The sequence below is a fragment of the Pseudonaja textilis genome, chromosome 7 (assembly GCF_049901715.1).
Source record: "Pseudonaja textilis isolate UNSWEBS1 chromosome 7, rPseTex1.2, whole genome shotgun sequence".
Classification (NCBI taxonomy): domain Eukaryota; kingdom Metazoa; phylum Chordata; class Lepidosauria; order Squamata; family Elapidae; genus Pseudonaja; species Pseudonaja textilis.
This window is the reverse complement of record NC_141996.1, coordinates 45,036,398-45,058,578: the sequence shown is the minus strand read 5'-3', so window position 1 is coordinate 45,058,578 and position 22,181 is coordinate 45,036,398. Positions and strand designations below refer to the sequence as shown.

General features: G+C 31.3%; 1 protein-coding gene and 1 long non-coding RNA gene across 3 annotated transcripts in view; one reads left to right on the top strand and one right to left on the bottom strand.

Annotated features, from left to right (window-relative positions):
- LOC113436309 (uncharacterized) overlaps positions 1–21,965 on the top strand; it is a 55,727-nt gene extending 33,762 nt beyond the window's left edge. The window contains exons 2-4 of the long non-coding RNA XR_015744344.1: positions 14,462–16,513; positions 18,031–19,686; positions 21,380–21,965. This is a non-coding gene — a long non-coding RNA (uncharacterized LOC113436309). The remainder of the gene's footprint in view (positions 1–14,461; positions 16,514–18,030; positions 19,687–21,379) is intronic.
- The window catches only part of LOC113436308 (uncharacterized), a 187,283-nt gene that overhangs the window by 75,106 nt on the left and 89,996 nt on the right, over positions 1–22,181 (bottom strand). The gene's annotated exons all lie outside the window — the stretch shown is intronic.

Genomic DNA, 22,181 nt, shown 5'->3' with positions numbered 1-22,181 from the left:
GTTATATCTGTAGCTATTAGTTAGGAAACAGTTCCAGGTACTGTGGCAGAAGTCAGACATAGTGAATTATAAAACTATAATGCATAATGTGTTGCTGCCAGAACATATAAACCTGGACTTATTAAAAGGTTGAAATATAGACTTCATATCCATATGGCTTTTCAATCAAAATGAATTCCAACTAAACCTATTCATTTCATATTTTAATTACTTTCACATCAATATATTTAGATGACAAATTGAGATATTTGGCTAAATGTATAAATAGTCATTTTCAGGGGGGACTATGTATAGTGAATTCTTACAATATAAAATTGATGGAATTTGGAATTTAAATTTTTATTTCTTATGTAATGAACTGAATGGGAAATAGATAAATAACTCTCACCCACCAATTATTTTCTCTTTTCTCTTGGGAAAAAAATCACAGTTCATTTGAAAGTATCTTAATAAAGCAGATCATTAGAACTTGAGATTCAAGGAGTAATTACTAGACTTAGCAATTTAGTTAGCCAGTTTATAAACTAGATTCTTAAATCATCTGACAAAAAGCAACTGTAAAAATGTGGCTTGGCCTTATATTCTTCCAATGCAGTTACTTAGTTACTATCAAAACAGAATCTGACAGCCAGTTTCTCTTTAGTAGTTAAGGTACCAGGCTAGGAAATAAAATATTTTTATAATATTACAAACGACTGTGTATTTAACAATAACTGTAACAGTGTTTCTTTTACTCTTAGCCTAGCCTTTCATCTTTCATATATTTGTCCTGTGATTTTATACTCATTCATTTTCTTTGCTTGATCAAACCATCTCTAGAGGTTTTTTTTATTGTTAAATAAGGATCCTATCCATTCTTGACTTTATATTTTATGTACTTAATTCCTGTTTCATTTTATTTAGCATTATGCTTTTTAAAAAAATAAATTTTATTGATTTTACAATTAAAACAAACCAACAACACATACATAAATGAAAGAGAGAAAAAGAAGGGAGAAGAAAATAGAAAGAAAAAAATAGAAAACAATTAAAAACATTCCCATCTTCAACAGTTTGTAAGACCTCTTTTGATCCTTATTTTATGCCATATACACACACCTAATCCTTACATATATCTGTGTATCACTACTATGGATTTATCCTATCCTCTTTTGCCATTTAGTTGAAGTCTATCTTTGGTCTATCCATTTGTACCAGCAGTTCCAGCTGTTGTAGTATACTGAAGTGTCTTTATTTTTTAATGCCAAAGTTAATTTGTCCATTTCTGCACAACTTGGAATTTTTTGAATGATCATCTCCTCTGATGGAACATGAGGCTGCTTCCAACATTGTGCAAAAGCCAATCTGGCCACTGTCAAAATATGTATTATTATATATTTCACTTTTTTGATATTTGTTTATCAAAGATCCCTAACAGAAAGGACTCTGGTTTGAATTCGATCTGTTCTCTTGTCATTTCTTCCAGCCAATTTCTAATTTTCTGCCAATATTTTTGAACTTCTGTACAGGACCACCACATATGGAAAAAAGTTCCCTCTTTTTTTTTGCATTTCCAGCAGTTCAAACTCATATTGGGGTGCATCTTCGCTAATCTTGAAGGAGGAAGGTGCCATCTTTAAAACATTTTATAGGCGTTTTCTTTGTATGCTACCGATTTTGTAATTTTATTATTTCTACCCCAGGCCTTTTTCCATTCTGTTATGGTGATGCCACGTCCTATATTCCTACTCTAGGCTATCATGTTCCCTTTTACAATTTCTTCTTCTAATGCTACTTCTAACAAATAATTATAAAATTTTGTTATATTTTGTTTGCCTGATCCTAATAAAATTTTATCTAATTGCTGGAGTTTATTGTTAATTCCAAATTCTTTCTTGTCCTGTTTATATCTACTTTGAATTTGAAGATATGCCCACTGATCAATTTTTAGTCCCCACTCTTGAAGTTCTTGCTGCGATTTCAAATTTCCTTGTGTATCCAATAGGTCCTTATATTTAATCATTTTAGTGATATCCAGATTATTTGGGTGAATCATCGCCTCCATTGTTGAAATCCAAATTGGTATTTTTAAATAGTGTTTTTTACGTATTTTTTTCCAATTAGTTGATAATGAGTCTCTGCTTAGGTGTCTGTGAAAATATTTCTGGCTAGTTTTCCCTACATCCCATAAAAAAGCATGCCACCCCCTCTGCAAGTCATGGCCTTCTAAGAATAATATTCTCTTATTGGTTAAATTCACCCATTCCTTCAACCATACTAAAGAGGCTGCACTATAATACAACTCCCAGTTTGGAAGTGCCAGCCCTCCCGTGCTCTTCATATCCTGCATTGCCTTTAAATTTATTCTAGGTTTTTTCCCTTGCCAGATAAATTTTACAGTTATTTTATTAAGTTCTTCAAAAAAAATTTGTGTACTTTGATTGGGATCGTCTGAAATATATATAGGAATTTTGGAAGGATATTCATTTTAATAGCAGCAATCCTGCCTAATAATGAAAGTTGCAGCTTGCCCCATGTTTCTAAATCCTTCTTTACCTGTTGCATCAATTTATCATAATTATTTTCCTTAAGTGTCTTACAATGTGCTGTCAACCATATTCCTAAGTATTTAACTTTCTTTATCACTTGTATTCCCATAACTTCTTCTAGTTCTGTTTCCTGTTTTTCTGTTAAATTTTTAGTCATTAATTTTGTTTTCTTCCTGTTAATTTTAAGTCCTGCTACTCCAAATTGTTCTAATTCATTCATCAATTTTTGTCCTCTTTCTATTGGTTCCTCAATGAAAAAAATCATATCATCCGCAAACGCTTGCAACTTATATTCTTCTTTCTTAACCTTTAATCCTTTTATGTCTGGGTTCTGTCTAATTCGCATTAGTAATGCTTCTAATGATAATATGAAGAGCAGGGGTGAGAGTGGGCAGCCCTGTCTGACTCCTTTTTCTATTTTTATTGGGCGAGTATATTCCCTGTTTATTATAATATTATCCTGTTGTGTATCATAAATGGTTGTTGTAAAATTTTCAAATTTGGTGCCTAAATTAATATTATAATTTTTTTGGAATAAAAATTGCCAATTTAAATTATCAAAGGCCTTCTCTGCATCTAAAAACATAAGTGCAAATTGTTTTTTGGGGTGGGCTTCATAAAATTCTAAGACATCTAGTACTATTCTTAAGTTGTTCCTGATTTGTCTGGTTGGGAGAAATCCATTTTGATCTTCATATATATGCTCATTTAACATTCTTTTTTGTCTACTTGCTATAATAGAAGTGAATATTTTGTAATCAGTATTGAACAGTGAAATCAGCCTATAATTATGTATATATTGGGGATCCGAATCCTCCTTCGGGATCTGTGAAATCAATGCCCCCCTCCATGAGTCCGGCATCCTGGCTGCCAATAAGATGTCATTAAAAACTTCCACCATAAGATGTCCTATTTGTTCTGCTATTGCCTTGTACAGCTCCCCTGGAATCCCATCTGGTCCCGGGGATTTATTGTTTTTCTGGTTCTCTATTGCTGATTTCAATTCAAACCAAGTAATGCCTTTGTTTAATAATTCTTCCATTTCTTCCCCAATTGCTTTATTCTTCAGTTCATCTAAATAGTTTCTTATTCTATCCTTGTTAACTTCTTCCTTTTTATATAACTCTTCAAAATACTTATGGACAATTTCTTTTTTCTGTTCTGTCTCCTGTTGTACATCCCCCTTTCCATCTATTAGCTGGTATATCAATCTCTTTTCTTTCCTTTTTATAAGTCTGTATGATAGCCATCTCCCTGGCTTATTGGCATGCTCAAAATAAGCTTGTCTAGTTGTATTCAAATTTATAATCATTCTCTCTTGTTCAATTAAATTCAATTTATGTTTAGTTATTACTATATGTTTTTGCAATTTTGAATCCTTTGGGGTACTCTGTAATTGAGTTTCTAATTCCGTAATTTTTTGTTGTAATTTGTTTTACTGGGTGTATTTTTCCTTATTCCTCTTGGCGTTATGAGAGATTGTTATACCTCTTATTACTTCCTTCATTGTATCCCAAATGTTTTGTTTCGTAGTTGCTCCATTATCATTTTCCTTTAAGAAACAATTTAATTCCTCCTTGAGTTTGTTGGTGTATTCTTTTTCTCTTATTAACTGAATATTTAACGTCCATCTTTTCTTGGGTTTTTCCCTACCCTTCCATATTATCTGAATTGGATTGTGATCTGCCCATTCATTAGGTAAAATTTCAATCGCTTTTATCTCATTTGCTATTTCCACATTCATCCATGCCATATCAATTTGTGTCCATATTTGATGAGGATTTGAATAGAATGTAAATTGTTTTTTCTTGGGATGTAATCTTCTCCATATATCAATCAAATTTAACTCTTTCATCATTTCCATACATATCTTGGGAAGCTCTCTTTTCCCCCCTTTGCTCTTTCTCCAATTACTGTGGTCTTTTTGGTAATCAGCAATAGAATTAAAGTCTCCTATGATACAAATATTTCTTTTTTCTAATCCTACTATTTTTCCATAAAGATGCTTAAAAAACTCTTTTTGATCTCCGTTCGGGGAGAATTGGGATGGCATTAATCCAGATCTGCAAAACCAGAGTTCTTCCCTCAGAATCCGACCATATTAAATCTGCTTTCAAATCCTCTTTAACATATACTGCAATCCCTTTCTTTTTTACCACTGGTGCGGCAAATAGCTTCCCTAATTTCAGACATTCTAGGTATTTTTCATCTGTTTTCTTTATATGAGTTTCTTGTAGGAATATTATATCAGCATTTTGTTTGATTAGTTTAGCTATTATCCTTTTCCTTTTTATGGTAGAATTTAAACCATTTATATTAATTGATAGTAGTTTCTTTTTTTTTCTTCCATTTAATTAATTCTGTTTTGGTCTTTGTCTTGTAATGGCTCCAGTCTCTCCTTGTGCCTGAAGATGTGTCCTACTTTCTTCTCTCTCCTGATGTAGATGAGTATTTCCTCGATTTCCTAAAGTTCCATCTCTGTTCTTATGATAGCCTTGATCTTCCTGGGAGTTTGTTTCCAGTTCCTCCTTACTGCTCTGGTCTTCCGGACCTATCAATCACTCATAAAATTCCTGGGCCTTTTCCATGGAATCTATTTTAATTTTCCTTTCATTCCAAAAAACTAACATCCCCTCTGGGATTAGTCATTTAAATACGATACTTTTCTGATTTAGGTAAGCTGCTAGGAACTTGTAGTCTCGTCTTTGTTATCTTACTCTTCTTGGTATTTGTTTGAGAATCAAGACTTCTTTACCTTTATACGTGATTGTTTCATCTCTTGACATCCTATATATCAGGGGTCCCCAACCACCGGGACGTGGACCGGTATTGGTCCATGGAACATTTCCTACCGGGCCGCCGGTTTGCTGGGCGCCGCCATCTGTTTGACAAGAAAGTGCTTCCGGGTGAGCTTTTCCGGTTGGAAAGCGGTGTTTGGGTCCTGAAGGAATCCTCGCGCCTTAGTTTCATTGAAGGTGGGGGGCTTCGAACGAATCTAAGGAGCAAGGATTCTTTCAGCATCCAAGGCAAGGTGAGCCGAGCGACCGTCCCGAAGCCATTCCGAAGCTGTCCTGAAGCAAAGCCCATTGGCAAAGGTACAAAGGAGTTGAAGGTGGCAAGGAGAAGTGGGGGACAGCTGGCTGGCCGGTCGCTTGGCTCGCCTTGCCTTGTCATGCGTGCTGATGCTGGTACCAGGCTGCAGATCATTTTGTGATGCCGGTACCGGGCCATGGCACAAAAAAGGTTGGGGGCCACTGCTATATATGATATCCCGGACACTCCTTCTCGCAAATCATATATGGACTTCTCCTGGGCATTTGTGGCATCTCGCATAATTAGTGCTAATCCTGTAAACTTCATCAAACTCCCTTAAGATGTCATCTTTACCCTTTTCCAAGAGTCCAGCCAGTATTCCCACCGTTAGTTGTTCCAGGTCTTCTTCTTTGGATTCCACTACATTTTGGAATCTCAAGTATGTAGCAGCCTTGTCCATCTCTAGGTAGACCAGTGAGTCCTCCATTTCTTTACTCAAATTCTTTAATTCTTCATCTACCCTTTCTAATTACCTTTCAGTTTGTTCAGTCCTTTTCTCTACCTCTTTTATTGTTGCTTCATTTTTCTACAAGGCCTGCTGTAATAATCCAACTTTGTCCTCTACTTTTGAGATATCCACTTTCATTTTTGCTTTTAATTTCCCCATTTCCTCTTTTAGTTCATTGATATCCGCCCTCGTCTCGTTATGGTTTTTCATCATTGTTTCTTGCAGCTTTGTCATCGATTCCTGTAAAGTCAGCAAAATTGATTGGATGTTGGCATTCAAGATATTAGCTTGTTTCCCCACTGGTAATGTTTCTTCTATGGTTTTTTGTGCCATGGGCGAAGCTGTTGCCAACATAGTTGTTAACGTCGGGGTGAGCTTTCTTCCAGTTTTCAGAGCTGTAGTAGTTGTGGAAGTCATTTCTTTTAAGATTTGTTTCTGTTGTTGTACTATATTAATTATATTATCCCAAATTAACATTCAGTGATAGAATCTCTGTATTAGGATTGACCGGTATCTAATTACTTTATCTATCTATCTGCTGGATAGCTGTGCTCTTAACTGGTTACTGGAGTATAAGTACTTTTATATAAAAATATTATCGCTGTATTATTTTAAATCCAAATTCTAAATCACATATATAATTTTATAGCCTCTATATATAACATATATATATATATATATATATATATATATATATATATATATATATATATATATTCCAAATCCAATTATATCTAAATATTATAAATAAATATGTGTATTTATCTAATCTTATTTTAAATATTCTTAAACATTATGCCTCTTAAATAACCAGTCCATGTAACAAAGTGGGTAAAAGCATAACTTCATATATAGTTATTTTACTTCATACAACATCCTTTTCTCTTTACAGACCATATGCTTCTCATGACAATTCTACCAATAAATATTATATGAAGGTAACCAAATTTATGTAGTGTAGCTGTAATTTTTTTGCTGTTTATTTATAAGCCAGTTTGGTTAAAGCACTAGGCTAGAAAGTAAGAGACCATAATTTCAAGTCCAGTCTTAGCCATGAAAACCAGTTAGATGATTTTGGATTAGTTACTCTCCCTCAGCCCAACCCATGTCATAGGACTTTTATTGTGGGGAAAATGAGGAGGAAGATCTGTACGATTGCTACCTTGAGTTATTTGTAAAAATAACAAAAGTGGAATACAAATAAATAAAAGAAAAATTATTAATTACCTTATTTTCAAACTATACTAACTTGGTATTCAGTACATTAATCTTAATATCCATATTGCTTGTTTTATCATGAAGTCTAAGTATTTCAATAGAAGAAATATACATAGCTCAGGTCAAATTATAGAGGTGTTCTTGGAACTCTGTTTTATTGAAGATGTTTCATTAGCCAAGTAAGCATATTAGTTGGGTAATAAACATCTGCAAACAAATAACCAAATGTAGAGAGCACCAAAGTCTCCATAGTGTAATATTTACTGAACATCATCCAGGTTCTTAGGCTGCAACACTGTATACAGTTATATGTATATTCATATTCCTAAACATATATATTCCTAAATATATATTCCTCAATATATTTCTAATGTTATGATAAACATTACTTATACGTTTATCCATAAATATGTTAAACAAGACAAATTCTACATATTCATGTTTTATTCCTTGTTCAGTATTGAACAATTCACTAATCTTTCATTTATTCTCATGTGCATTTTACTTCTATCTTATTTATTTGCAAGTGTTTCCATGTCACTCCATTGCCATTGGCATACAATTATCATAAAAAAGATTTAAAGCACTGTACCATTATAAATATATAAATTTCAAAAATGAAATAGTAGCACTATCCACTGGGGACATACAATGTAATAGCCATTTTCATTGCCATATTCATACAACTGTTCCAGTGCTCAAACCAATCCACTATTATATACTTTCCTTAGAGAAAGCACACATTTAATCATTCTGATTATACATTTCTCAGTGACCTTTTTAAGACCAAAAATGCCCTTGTTCTACATCATATTTCCTTGCCCTACATCACACTGCACAAATTCTAGCTCTATATATTTGTTATAAACTCATTTGATATATATTATATATTATTTGATATATATTATATGTTTATTTTGTACAACTCAAATTGTGGTACATAATGCTTATTACTTCTATTTTCCCTACAACTTCAATAAATGTATGAAGTTAGTGGGGTTGGAGAGAGTGACTGGCCTGAAATCATGTAGCTTCCATGCCTAAGAGACGACTAGACTTCAGGTTCTCCCAGTTTCTAGTCTTCCATTCTAACCACTATTCCAAACTGGCTCTCTTGTCCATCAGTATTTTGCCAAATCTCTTCTAAGGCATGCTTATCAAATATTCCCTTAGTTCGTTGCAGCTCCTGAGTGCATGCCAGTAAACTGCATATAGGAACAGTATTTTTGCTTGAAAACTAGATTAGATATAGTAGCTTCCGTAAAATAGCCTGAGCATTCTTGGAGTATTTCTGGGGTTTTGGTTGTCCCTATGGCATTTGAAACTGACCAGTAGTGTCCTTCTAATAGCAGGGAATGCAAGGCTAGTAATCTAGTCTATACTTACTAAAACATGTTACCTTTCTAATATTTGTCCAAATATGCAAGAGACTGAACTCCTGAGGAGAGAAATAATAAGTTAGCTTCTTATATTTTTTTAAACATGAAGCAATCACGACAGAGAAATAAATTCTAAATAAACCAATCTTTTTTTTGTGCAGATATTTTTATTGTGCATTTTCCTTCATTTTACATCACAATTTCAGTTTTGCAACAATGATATGCTGGTTGTATCAACACCTTTTTAAAATATATATGATGTTATACATCCTAGTTACAACCATTTTTCTCTTTTTCATACAGTATTGTCATAGAAAAAAGAATAAAAAGTTGATACTATACAACATACTTATATCTACTGTATCCATGGTTATAGCATATTTTTCTATACATTTATCACTCTAATTATTTTGATTTGCAATTATGTACAATCTAGTACCAACACTCCTTACAATATATGTCCTTCTATATAGCTTTATACCTAGATTTGTTTCTAACTTGATCTTTTGTCATCCATTTTCTAACCTTTGCATCTATTGTCTAGCCAATTGTCCCATATTAGGTAATACTCTGTTTCTCATTTGTCTTTAATTTCCATCATTAACCTGTCCATTTCAGCACATTCTAATATTTTCTTTATTACCATTTCCGCTGTGGGTATACTTCCATTTTTCTAATTTTGTGCATATGTAATTCTGGCTGATTTTATTACTTGTCATATTAAACATTGGACTCTTTTATCGTATTTCCCCAATCATATGCCTAATAAAAATAATTCTGGTTTTAGGTCTTAAATAAATGAATCTTCTATGCCTTAGCTTGAATGTAATGGTATAGTACACCAAATAAAACTAAAAACGTTTTCATTTTTAAAATATTTTTTTTCTATATCTTGCTTTGTGGCTTCTCATCTCTTTGAGTTCCAGAGTGGAAGCCATCTCTTTCATTAAGCTTCCTTCACTATGCCTATTTATATTTTCTTTTTCACCCGAGCCAAACAATAAGAAAAATCATCTCTCTCTTCTTTCATTACAATTTGGTATGCATGTGTGAGTGCATGTGCATATCAGTGGAAATGCTTGCCTTTTTTTTCCAAACAAAAATGCCCATTTTGGAGTCACTGCAAAGAACAATGATAGTAACAATGATGAAAACTAGGTTATTTGCCAGTTATTTACTGAGAAGCTTCCCTATTTGGGGGGAAAAACACTCTTTATGTCTTCTTTAACAAATATTCTTGGAAAAAGGAAATTCCTTTACCTTCTGCTTTCTATCCCTAGAACATTTTAGGATATATATCATTACATTCTGCAATATATATGATTGCAGCCATGTTATAGAAGGCCTTAAGGGACAAATTTATTTAATGTCAGAAAATAACACATAGTCATTAGATGATACATTGTTCTTTCAATAAATAAAAGATACTTTATTTAGATAAAATAAAATAAGGAATTATTTACATACTTTATGTCAATTGCCACCAGATATATCCAACTGCTGTTTTCACTTGCAGTGATTTAATATTCTTTTTTTTTCCCACGAGGTGGCAGTCATTTCAACTTAATATAACCACAGATGGTTTCCACATGTGGAGCAAACAATGGTATTCTTTGTGTTTGGAATTATAGCAAGAGAAAATTGATTTTAACTTTCTGAGTTTCACTAGGGTTTGACTAGCTAGAGTACATTCACAGGTTAGTTCATACCAAACATTGGGACATTTATACTTTTTTATTTTTTATTACTTAATGTTGAAAGACAGTTTTTGACTACTTAGGATGGGCTCTTAGTGTACTATATTTATGAATCTTAAATGTAATATATCACAATCCATAGACATATTTTCTAATATTAGCATGCCAAATTTTGAAACATTTAAAAAGAGAAGTTGTGAATTTAATTTCTCCTTTGTGGTTAATACCAAATCCCAAACTAAAGTTATTAAAGATGTTGATGACTCCCGTTTGTTGCAAATTAATACAATAAAAGGAAGATGTGTTAATTTGTTAAATCTATGACTGCAAAGTACAATTAGGTATGAAACTGGATTCTAGGTTGGATTCCAACATTGCGAAAGATCTTTGATCTCCAAAAGATATAGATAGGTAGATAAGTAGATAATCGATAGATAGATGATAGATAGATGAATAGATGATAGATAGATGATAGGTGAATGGATGGAGATAGATAAATAGATAGATGATACAGACACAATCATTTTAGACAAGTGATAGAATGTCCAGCCAATTAGAAAAAGGAGAAAACAAAACAAATACTAATCATTGCATGTTGTCTATTGATGTTTCTAGATCAATTATAACAAGTTTATTTGTCTGGAAGATTCAACAAACTAAATAAATTATTAGACAAGTAATTCTCATTTTTGAAAAGATCAATGTAAGGAGATTTGCATATTTTGTCAGCAAATTATGTTTAGATGAATCATTGTATAAAGTGGCATATCTGTTAAATGTGTCTTTAGCTTACATCGATACTTAGTTAATGTTACTTAGATAAAGTTAATGTAATTACTAGAAAAATACTAAAATTCTTCAGATTCTTTATCCAGCTGATCTTTTAAAAAATGATTCTGCATATGTGTTGATTTATTACAAAGGAGCCAGAGGAGTCAGTGATCACAAGGATATTAAGGTCTTTGTTTAAGATGCTACTCAGAACATTGGCTAACAGGTTCAATTTTTTTCTGTTTTGTTTTGAAAAAATGTAAATCTAAGAAAAAATAGTGGGTATGACAGGAACAAATTACTAGTTATGGCTTCTGTAAAAAGAAAATTCAGCAGAATTTTCCATTTCATATTTCATTCCAAGTCATACTAACCTTTTAATAAACTTACAAGGAAAATCATTGATTCATTAAAACCAAAGCCCTAAAAGGAAAATATATATACACTCAGAAAGCATTAAACCATTCACACAACCCAGAACATTAATTGTCCCATGACATTTTCAGTAATCTGTAATTTTTAGACAGCATTCTTGACACTTGACCAATATTTTGTTTTTAAAAATATTATTATTCAAAATCGATCCCTTGGTGTCTAGCTTGCAAAAAAAACCCTCAGAATATCTTTTAATCCACATGATCTTAGTTTCATGATTTGGGATCAAAAATATGCATTTTCAGATCTAGAAACATTTATTCACTTATTGATTAATATTATTTTGTTATCAAGGGAGATTCTTTTAGCAGTTAACCCAGCATTTTAGTTTCATGTGATACATAGCTCATTGCCTACTCATTTTTCCTCCTTTTGATGCTGCCACTGAGAAACTAATAGTTTAATAATGAAGCAGAAATTCATTCCAAATGAGAGAGTTGCCTAAGAATTGGCAGATTAGCACTATTGTTTTTAAAACAATGTTTACCCAAGTTTTAGGTTATCATATAAAATTTAATCTCTACTAGTACCTAATCATCCTTTTCTAGAAGATAACTTTCCAGATTATGCCCATGCATTGTGACAATCTTATATACTGCATATTGAAGACCTGGTTTTGCCAGGGGGCCTGGGGAACCCAGAGAGGGATGGAGCCCATCAAATGGCTAGTGTGATCTGCTGTCGTCAGGGCAGGGGGTGGAAGTCAGTTTTTATTTTTTGTTTTTTGTTTTGTTTTCCCAAATTTTGTTCTACTTTACTAATTTATTTGATTCTTTTTGTTAGTTTTTTAAAATTGTTTTTATTTTTATTTTTTGTTTTAAATATGGTTTTACATTGTGCAAGCCACCTCAAGTTGCCATGGGTGAATAGGCGGCAATATAAATTAAATAAACAAACAAATAAATAATTCTGAAGGGGTCTCAAGCTAAGTTCAAAGATTCATCTCCTGAGAATCACACACACACACACACACACACACACATATCAATGAAGGCTATTTTGGGGGTTGGGAACATTTGTTTGTGAGAAGGGGAATGACTGGCCCAAACCACTGTTTCACAGTTCAGTTATTCTGAATAGTTATTTTTAAAATCATCTGTTTGATCACCTCAGAAAGGAGCTTTTCAACTCAAAAGTAAATTTCAAATCTGCCATTTACTCAATCAACATATCATTCCAAGTAATCAATAAATTTTCTCTTTCTATTATTACTCCCCCTTCCCCTTCTTCCTCCTCTTCCTCATTCATCTCCTTCTTCTTTCTTACTTACTTAACTGAACTTCCACTGTTACTTTACTTAAAAGACTACCCAGAGTCATAAATTCTTATTATTTCTCCAAACTTCCCCTTGGTCCTATCTGTATTTTAAAATAGTTTACCATAATTTTGCCTTGTTTAGAGTTATGAACACTTTCAAAAATAGGAATGAAATAATTATGTGTGAAAAGTGGACATAGTACTCTCTTTAACTGTCTGCGTTAGTTGAATACACATTTTAAATGAGAATTCTTGTTGGCCTAATTGTTTAGCTGCCTGTGAAACAACTGTTATTTGTAAATCCAAATTTGCTATTTTCCATTGAGCAAAACTAAAAATGTAGACTTCTTTTTTAATCAATAGTTGAAATTTCTGGAAATATAGTTAGTTGTAACTTATGCACATGGGATTCCAAGCAGTAATTCAGCTGGATCAAGATCAATATAAAGACAATGTGCAGGTGTGGGATAAATAAGGACATAATATTTATCTAAATAAGTATACAATTACAAATCTGAATTTCTTGAAGTTTTGTTTTGTGACCCTCATAGTTTAAACAAATTATAACTGCAAATTGGTTTGACATTTTAAGATGATTTAAAATAAAAATATCCTCTGATCAGATATCAAATTTATCTTGAATCAACATCCATTAAATTGAAGTTCCTTGATACCCAGTATCTAATCAATGACACAGAACTCTTACATAAATTACACTTGTTTGGAAAATATATTGTCCAAATTAGGTGTTATAGTAAAAATATTTTCATGTTTTTTTTTAATAACTAAAAGAGGATCACAAATTAAATTAAGATCTAGGATGAACTGAAGAGATATGTATAAAATTGATATCAAATTTAAAAGAAAGGAGTATGTCCAGATGTGTACTGAGTTCAATATTTTTTAATTTGTCTAATAAGGTTTTCATTATAATATCTATATATTAATTAATTTTGTATGTGATAAGGTTGCTAAAGTGAAAGCATGTTATTCAGTATGGATGAAACTTGCATGCAGGCCCAAGACAACCAAGCCAATATTCCTTGTCTTATGCTGAAAGTATTGTAATATGTGGAAAGATGAGCAATGATTTCATTACATATGGGATCTGTTCTTTTTATGTCTTTTCTGTTGTATATTTGCTTCTACTCTGTAGTACAAGATGACTATCAACACCAAATCCAATTTTAAGTGTGGAAAATGCTCAAGAGTAAGTAGCCATTTTTATTATTTTTCTAGGTCTTCTCTTTCTGAATCACATTTTTGGTCTTCCCTCAAATTGTGTTTTATATCTTGTTTGAAACATAACATTTTTATGGAACTTACCTTAAAAAAATAATTTATATCTGTTGTAAAACTTTCCACACTTCTATTTTTCTGGCAGACAACAATGGTCCTATGCTTGTCGGATCAGAGATAAGTCATAATGTCTATTTATATTTGTATACGTCTGTAGCTGTTATTACAAAATAACAACAAAAGCTAGTAATAAAAGGCATGATCTTTTAATCTTCCCATAGGGCTGCAACCTTCTTATTTGCTCCATATTTAATATATAATATATCCATATTTAATATACTTAATATATAATATATATACTTAACCCCTAACTTTTTCAAACTTGGTACCCCACAGGCAAAATGAACTTCAGCTCACATAAATTTGAAGATAAGAGCCAAAGGCAACATATCTGGAAGATATTAAATTGAGGAGCACTGAAATAACCCAATTGCTTCTGTAGTCGTGGCTGTGGGTTTATCCTAACCCCAAAAGATGAGTGTCATTTTGGCTGAATTTATTTGATGATTTACTTTAAGAATTATCCATTAAGTTGTTCACGCCTGCATTTTGGAGTTTTTTTTTCTATAGCTGAATATGTTTGAAATAGAAAAATAGAATTCTAGAAAGAAATAATGTATTTGAACACAAGTTAAGATTTCAAAGAATGGCAAGGAAAGTGGAGTTATTAGATTTTTCAAGGCACCACCATTAGTTTGCTGCTAGTATCATAAAACAGATGGAATATAAAGCAGAGAAACATTGCAAGTTATTTTGTTACAGTGGTATTGCTCACATGAATTGGCCTGTAGATTCACATCACATGAAATAGGATATTCTCATTACCTGTAGCCTTTATTATTATTTAATAATTTCCTATGCTATGTGATTTTTCCCTTGCTTCATTATGCATAGCAAAATGGTTCAGCAAATTGAATCATTGACAACCACTTAGATTCTTCCATATGCTTATGTAAAGCTAAATGGTACATGAGCCATATATATATAAATGAGCTAGTACCTTTACAAAGAATCTCTCCATCTCTTAAAACCAATTGGAAGTCAAATGCTCTTTTCCCCCATTCCTAGCTCCAGAAGGTCCCAGTCTAGAAAAAGCAAATCTATAGTAGAAAAGGCAAAGCCCAGTCTAACTGCCATTAGACATGAGCATGCTCAGTATAATAAAATGTTTGTTGAATATGGAATAACCACTGAAAAGTGAAGAAGGATAAATCTTTTTACTATTTTTATTAGAGAATAAAGTTCTGAATTGCTGCGTAGAACAGCAATCAAATTAGAGGAACATTCATGTGGGGCCCCAGATATTCTGAAAAATAATCAGACTTTGGCAGTTATCAATTCTAGATGTATACAAAGGCTGACAAAGTTTGCATGGATAATAACAAAAACAACAACATATTGCTTCAAATCTGAATGCTATCTCTTTGCATATAACTCAGCTGATTTTTCAAAATAATTAAACAGAAAGTGTTGTGAATGAGTCTCTACAGATGCAACATAATATATTTATATAGCAACATAATATATTTATATAGCAATTATTACAGCAATTGTATTTTATTTAGTACAATTCATATATTTAACATTTTTACCTATAATGTTAGGAGCTGAAAACATTGTTAAAAACAATTGTAAACAGTTCTGTGAATAATTCACTACTCTATTGATGCCTGGTATCTTCCATGCAATTTAATACAGTGATACAAATGGCCAAGCTACTATGTTATTTCAATTTCTTGTGGTTTATTTATCTGTTTCCATGAAAATAAGAAAGAAATGTTAAGGGAAGAAGGGTCTGGAATAAAAATGTTTCTTTATATAATCATATCCTCACATCACATGAAACAAATTGTTCCATTGTTTTAAAAATGTGTGCCAAAAATTTGTTTCAACCATGTTTATTTTCAGCAAAGATAAAGTTAAATATTTATGTATAATATTCATCTAATGTATTTTAATACTAGAAAAACACATATCTTTTAAAAATATTTTTAAAAAGTTATTCAGAAAGGGGAAGTGGGGAGAAAAAAAATCACTTTTAAAACAGAAGCAAAACCTGGATTTTGTTATAACTTGGTCATATTCAACAATCTAGTGGAAAAAAGCATTCACGAAAAGACTTTTGTTTAAAGATGCATTATTCAAGCCTTGAATTTGTTAAAGACTTCAGCTTGTAGAGAAGACATCATACGAATACCCCACTATGTTACTATATTTAATTAAATTTTATTTAATGTTATTTTATTCTCAATTCTACATGCGAATAAACAAAAATATCTTATACCATGCAATATAAAATTAGTTTCTTTTGGTTTTACAGGAATACAGATGCAACATTAAATGGTAAAGTAAAATATATCAAACAATAATAAAAAGTTATGAAGAAAGGTCTGTATAACAAACATCTTAAAAATCTGCTGTTTGCAATTCTATTGAATTTTCTGATGAAAAAAGCAGTATTTTTTTAAAAATGTCTTAAATGATTCCTTTATTAGCATTTATGTTTGCTCTAGATTTTCTTTAAATATTTGAAAATATTGTTTGTTTGCCTTCTTCTTTTCCAAGAACCATGTTATATACAAAAAATCTTTTCAGAAAACATTCTTTTAAGCAACTAATCCACAATATTTCATACGGCATAAAGTTCTTAATTATATTTTTATATTTTTGTTTACTAAATAGTAATTACTTGCATATGGATTTTATAAAAATCTATATCATGAATCATTATTGTAAAGACTAAGCATTGTAATAATATACATTGGTTAAATAATAATCAGACTGAAAAATCCACTAACATTCAATATTAATTTATACATTGAGAAGAAGTACTCTTCGGCATAAATATTTCAGTAATGTATACCTATCTTTATAGACTGCAATAACCAACATTATATTCTTAATCGTGTACTCTTATATGAAGAGATTAATAAAATGATTTCTTAGTTAATATTTTCTAATATCCTAATAAACATTAAATTCTACAAATGACAAATACAATATTAAGATGCCAATATTGCTAAGGCAGATGCAGTGTTGTCTATATTACATTTAATATAAAATAGTATTTACAATTTCTAAACAGAAGTATAATTCTCTGTAAATTTAGATTTGTAAAACAAAAATAAATGATGGTACACTTTCATTAGATGAAGAAGCATTTTAGTAAGATCAGTGTTAACTGAAATTGTTCTCACATTCTATATACAAGGAAAAATAATGAAATTAATATTGTGAAAGACGATAAGAAACTCTAGAAATAAAATAATTAAGATGGGTAGAAAAACTATTTTAATGCACATCAAGCTTAATAATCATTCAAGATAATAATAGTTCAGATCAAATGGAAAACAAAATTTTACTAAGCGTTCTCTAAAGCTTTCTTAACAAAGGGACTTGTGGCCCTTTCATGCACAAACCTTAACCCTTGACCTTTTTCTCTGTTGACAAAATAAGAATACTGAAAATGTTACATATCATACAAATGTTCATTTTGTACAAATTCTTTCTTCTCTATTCTTGGGCTAGGAAAAGGTGCTCTATTCAGAAAGAGTCCAAGACAAGCCTGCTTTTTAACTGTCATGTGACTCTTTTTTTCCCTTTAAAACCCATGTGCTCATGTATCATTTTACTCCAAATATCTATGCCGATTTCAGCTCAACCTGGCTTTGCTCTGAATGCATGACATATGACTGTGTGGGAGCATGAGAACTATCTTTCTTAAAAGCAAGGTCCTCATAGTTGGCCTGTAACCATGGAAGCAGATGTCTCTTTTTTGCTTGTGTTTTTTTTTCCTTTTGCTTACCCCTGCTTACCTCTTTGCAGCCCCGAGCTGCTCCTTATTGTTAAAAGGGGGTTGGCTTGATTTTTCTTCATCATGAACGAACTTGTCTCTTTTTTCAAAGGCTATGATGCTGCAGGTCATCGGTCTAGACTGTTTGGATGGTCCAAAGAATAGCCTTGAAGTAACCCTTGCTCTGTCTATGCCACACCACCAGCCGAGCAACTGCAGACTGTGGGGGGACATTGGAGATCTGTTTTTGAAAAGAAGTCTGTCTGATTTTGCCATTGTGCCTTTTCACTCATCGATCGAATGAATATCGAACCTTCTGTCGTTGCATGTGTGAAATAGATAGCTTAGCAAGCATATTTGAGCTCAAACCTGTGCAAAGGGCCAAACTGTTATTCTGTTCTTCCTAATTTTCATTTTGTGTTCTCCAAGAGGTGTTTTCCATCAGGAATCTCTTTTTAATATATATTACCCAGTTACATACTAATGTTAAATTCTGTCTATACATTCACATTTCCTCCCCCACCAGGCTACAACAACTAGCACATTTATATTCTAAGATTTGGAAATTGTTGTTGTTGTTGTTGTTGTGTGTGTGTGTGTTTGTGTGTTCGATTCTTTTAAGTTTCATAACTGAACAAAACACCTGAGTTTTAAAAATAATTTATTGAAGGATATATGAGTTCTCATAACCACACATGTTCTAAAATCACCCTGTTGTCTATTGACAATTATTACACTAATTATTATAATAAAACTTATTAGAGGGAAAATAAAATTCTCATATTTTATGTGATAAAGTAACTGGTTTTCAGAATATTTTTTTTCTAAATGGGAAAAAGAAACTGTCTCTCACAAATGTTCATACAAAAAAATAAATACGAAGCATTCTTATATTATTGTACATCATCTAAATAAACCTCAATATGAACATAATAGGCAACGTTATTTAACTAAAACATATTTATGTTTTTGATGAAACAAAGCACATGAAAGTTATGTGGAAATTGTTAAATCAACCATAATTCAAGTGCATTGGCTTTCTTTTTTAAAAGTCCTAAGGTACTTAAATGAGATATTCTGAAACTCATTTATACTATTTTGCTTATATTCAAAGTCTATGAACATTTCTGTCACAACTGCTATAAAAAAAAAAAGTTCCCACACTGAAAACTGAGCGGATGTGCTCATTGTAGAGTATTGTTGCCTTTATACTGATCCAATAAAATTCAAATCAAATGGGCTTACATTTTCTTCTGGGGGTCGCTTATCCAACATTGTCTATATATGGCTTCAGCATCTATATATGTTTTCAGATATCACTGCCTCTGTACTTGGAGACATACCTATTTTCTCTAATTGCCAAAGGCAAAGGGGACGTGCACGAATGAATAAAGAAGGTTATTGTGACAGATGAAACATAATTCACAATGAATACTCTTTTCATTCAGACTTAACATGGAAGAGGATTAGTCCAAGCTGAAATTTAGAAGAGGGAGTAAACTTCATTCCAATAATACAAGGACAGGCCAGAAATGGAAAACTACTGTAAATGCAAACAGGATTTGCTCATGATTTTGGATTGTTTCGTACCAGAAGAAATATTAAACTGACAAAAGTTGAAGAGAAATAGCAATAGAAACCAAAATGACATACGATGCTTTTTCTAGACTGGATCATGATGAATGCTTATTGTATGTTTCTTCTTCCTCTGACAGAGATTTAATGAATGAAAAATGTTTTTTTTCTTCAGTAAATACATTTTTTGAAAGTAGGTATTCTTTTTATATGTTTACTAAAATTTACCTTTCTTTGTATTTGTTAATCCTTTCTTTGGATTTTTTAAGACTTTATACTGCATTAAGAGGTTGAATTTAGTGAAAAGTATCACAATAATTATTTTACTGTATGCAAATATGCTGGACTTCAAATGTTAATTTGGAGTAATAATTGGCTTAAATTTTAATTACTGCTTATAAGAATGTTATTAATTTTGTTGCTTTTTACATGTTTTGAGTCTATTAACAAAGTGAAGAAAGAATTATTTGCTATGCTTAATTTTTTTTAAAAAAATGTTGTTCTACATTGCTTTTATTTCTTTCACTGCAAATATGTTTAAGAGAAGTGCACATTTTAAAATTTGATCATTCTTAATTTTATCCATCGGTAGCTATTATATAGACTAATGAGCAACCTGAAAAGGAAATATCTAAAAAATATGCATGGAAAATATCTTGTTCTGTATATTTAATATTATTATATATTATAAAATAGATTTAAAATATTTTCAGGAAGTTAACATTATCAAAATATTTCAAAAAATTGAACTGAAAATCTCACTGAGATTTATAAGTAATTCCTATAGTTACTTATTAGTTACTTATCTGAAAATTTCACTCAGTCAACCAGAATGGCTTTTGAGAATGCAAATATAGGTTTGTACTATAACTTTTTAATATTCTACTTCTATTTTCAGCTGCTTTTGCTAGATTTTATGACCCCTAACTTCTGAACAATATGCTGTATATTTCAGCAACATATGAACATTAAACAAACATGTGAATTTTCCATAAAACAACAGAAGATTGTCCATTAGACTTCATTTGCAACATTTTTATACCAATTTTATACAATTTTATTACAGGAAAAAATAAACTCAGAACATTCTTCAGAATAAATGCTACAATATTTCTCCAAATTTATTTAATCAAATATTTCCCACACTTTTGTAAAAAAAAAGAAAGAAATAACTGATGAAAAAGAAGGATTTAGCAGTTAACATTTAGCATTATGAAGAAGAAATATATTTTTTTAAAAAAAACTTTCCTTTAATTAAATATCTACATTTCTATTTGTTATCTAGAGACAACCATAACATTTTTCGATGATAAAACATGTACTTTTGGTTTTTGTTTTAAATGATACTCATTTAGATTTATTTAACCCTTAGGGAATTGTTTTTTAAACAGAAACTGTAACTGATCATTTAAAATATTAAGTTTACAATTAAAAGTTAATGGAAAATATTTTGAACACTGGTAAATTTGTACATGGTCATAATTAGAAAAAGAAACAATTGAAGCCAGTAATCTCACTACAGAATAAGATATAATAATTCTATTTGAATTTTCTATTTTAAATTTAATCAGTAAAATAATATGTCATTATATTGTAAGCTATTTTTTTTAAAAAAAGCATTTCATAGAAAATGAAATAAAACTGCAATCTGAAATTCTTTAAATACTGCATTGGATGTTTTTAATACTAATTCAGAATATCAGAATGTATGAAAATGAATTCTTCAAACTGTATTTTTTTTATCTAAAACTGCTTATAATTTATTTTCCATAACTTTGGATTGTTAATTATTATATAAATTCTGGCTAGTGCTGAACCATACTGAAGTAAAAATATTTAGATTATGTGGGGCTGGAAGCAATACGCTGGGTCTTTCTTTCTTTTAGATACTATGATTTCATAAGACAAGCTGGAGGGGAGTCAAATCTGCCACATGCTGTGTGAAAAAATGCCACCCTGGTGTGAACAAAGGGTTTAGAATGGAGTCAAGAAGCGTGCAAGCTCAATGTCTAAGCTTTTCCTGTGAATTGTTCTGCCGCAACCTGCAGGATATCGAGTGGGCTAGAAAGAATAGGGAGCTCTTGGAAGCTACAGCAGAGAAACACTTGCAATCCAAAGTAGAGAGAGAGCCTCTTTTGTTTTGTGCTTCCTTCGGCAAACTGTTTTACCCAAAACAGAAACCAAATTTCAAACAAAAATTTCAATAACAATAAAATGCGAAGATTGGCTAAAGAATCCATATTATCTACCTTTACATCTTGAACTAAATGTTGAAATTTATTAATAATATGAATAGTAGCATGGCTCTTTCAAGTGTTGCTCCAAATGGGCTTTAATAGTCCAAATGTAAAAATAACACAAAATACATCAAAAGGCTCTGAAATCATTTTGTGAACTGAGACTAAATAAAGCATTCACTATCCTATATTGTTATATTGTGGTTCAGCTGACAATAAAATTTAGTTTTGATTACTTGACTCAATGAGATCCTTTAGTTGCCTAGCTGATTAACTGAAAAGAGTTATTATTATCATGTTTACATTTATTACAAGAGAGTATTACAGTGTATTATATTTTTTATCCTGCATTAAAAATATAGCAATAAAATTTCAAAATAGGAATAATAATGATCCTATGATTTTCATTTTGTTTATAGAACCAGTTAAATTTGTTTAAAGTATAGCATTA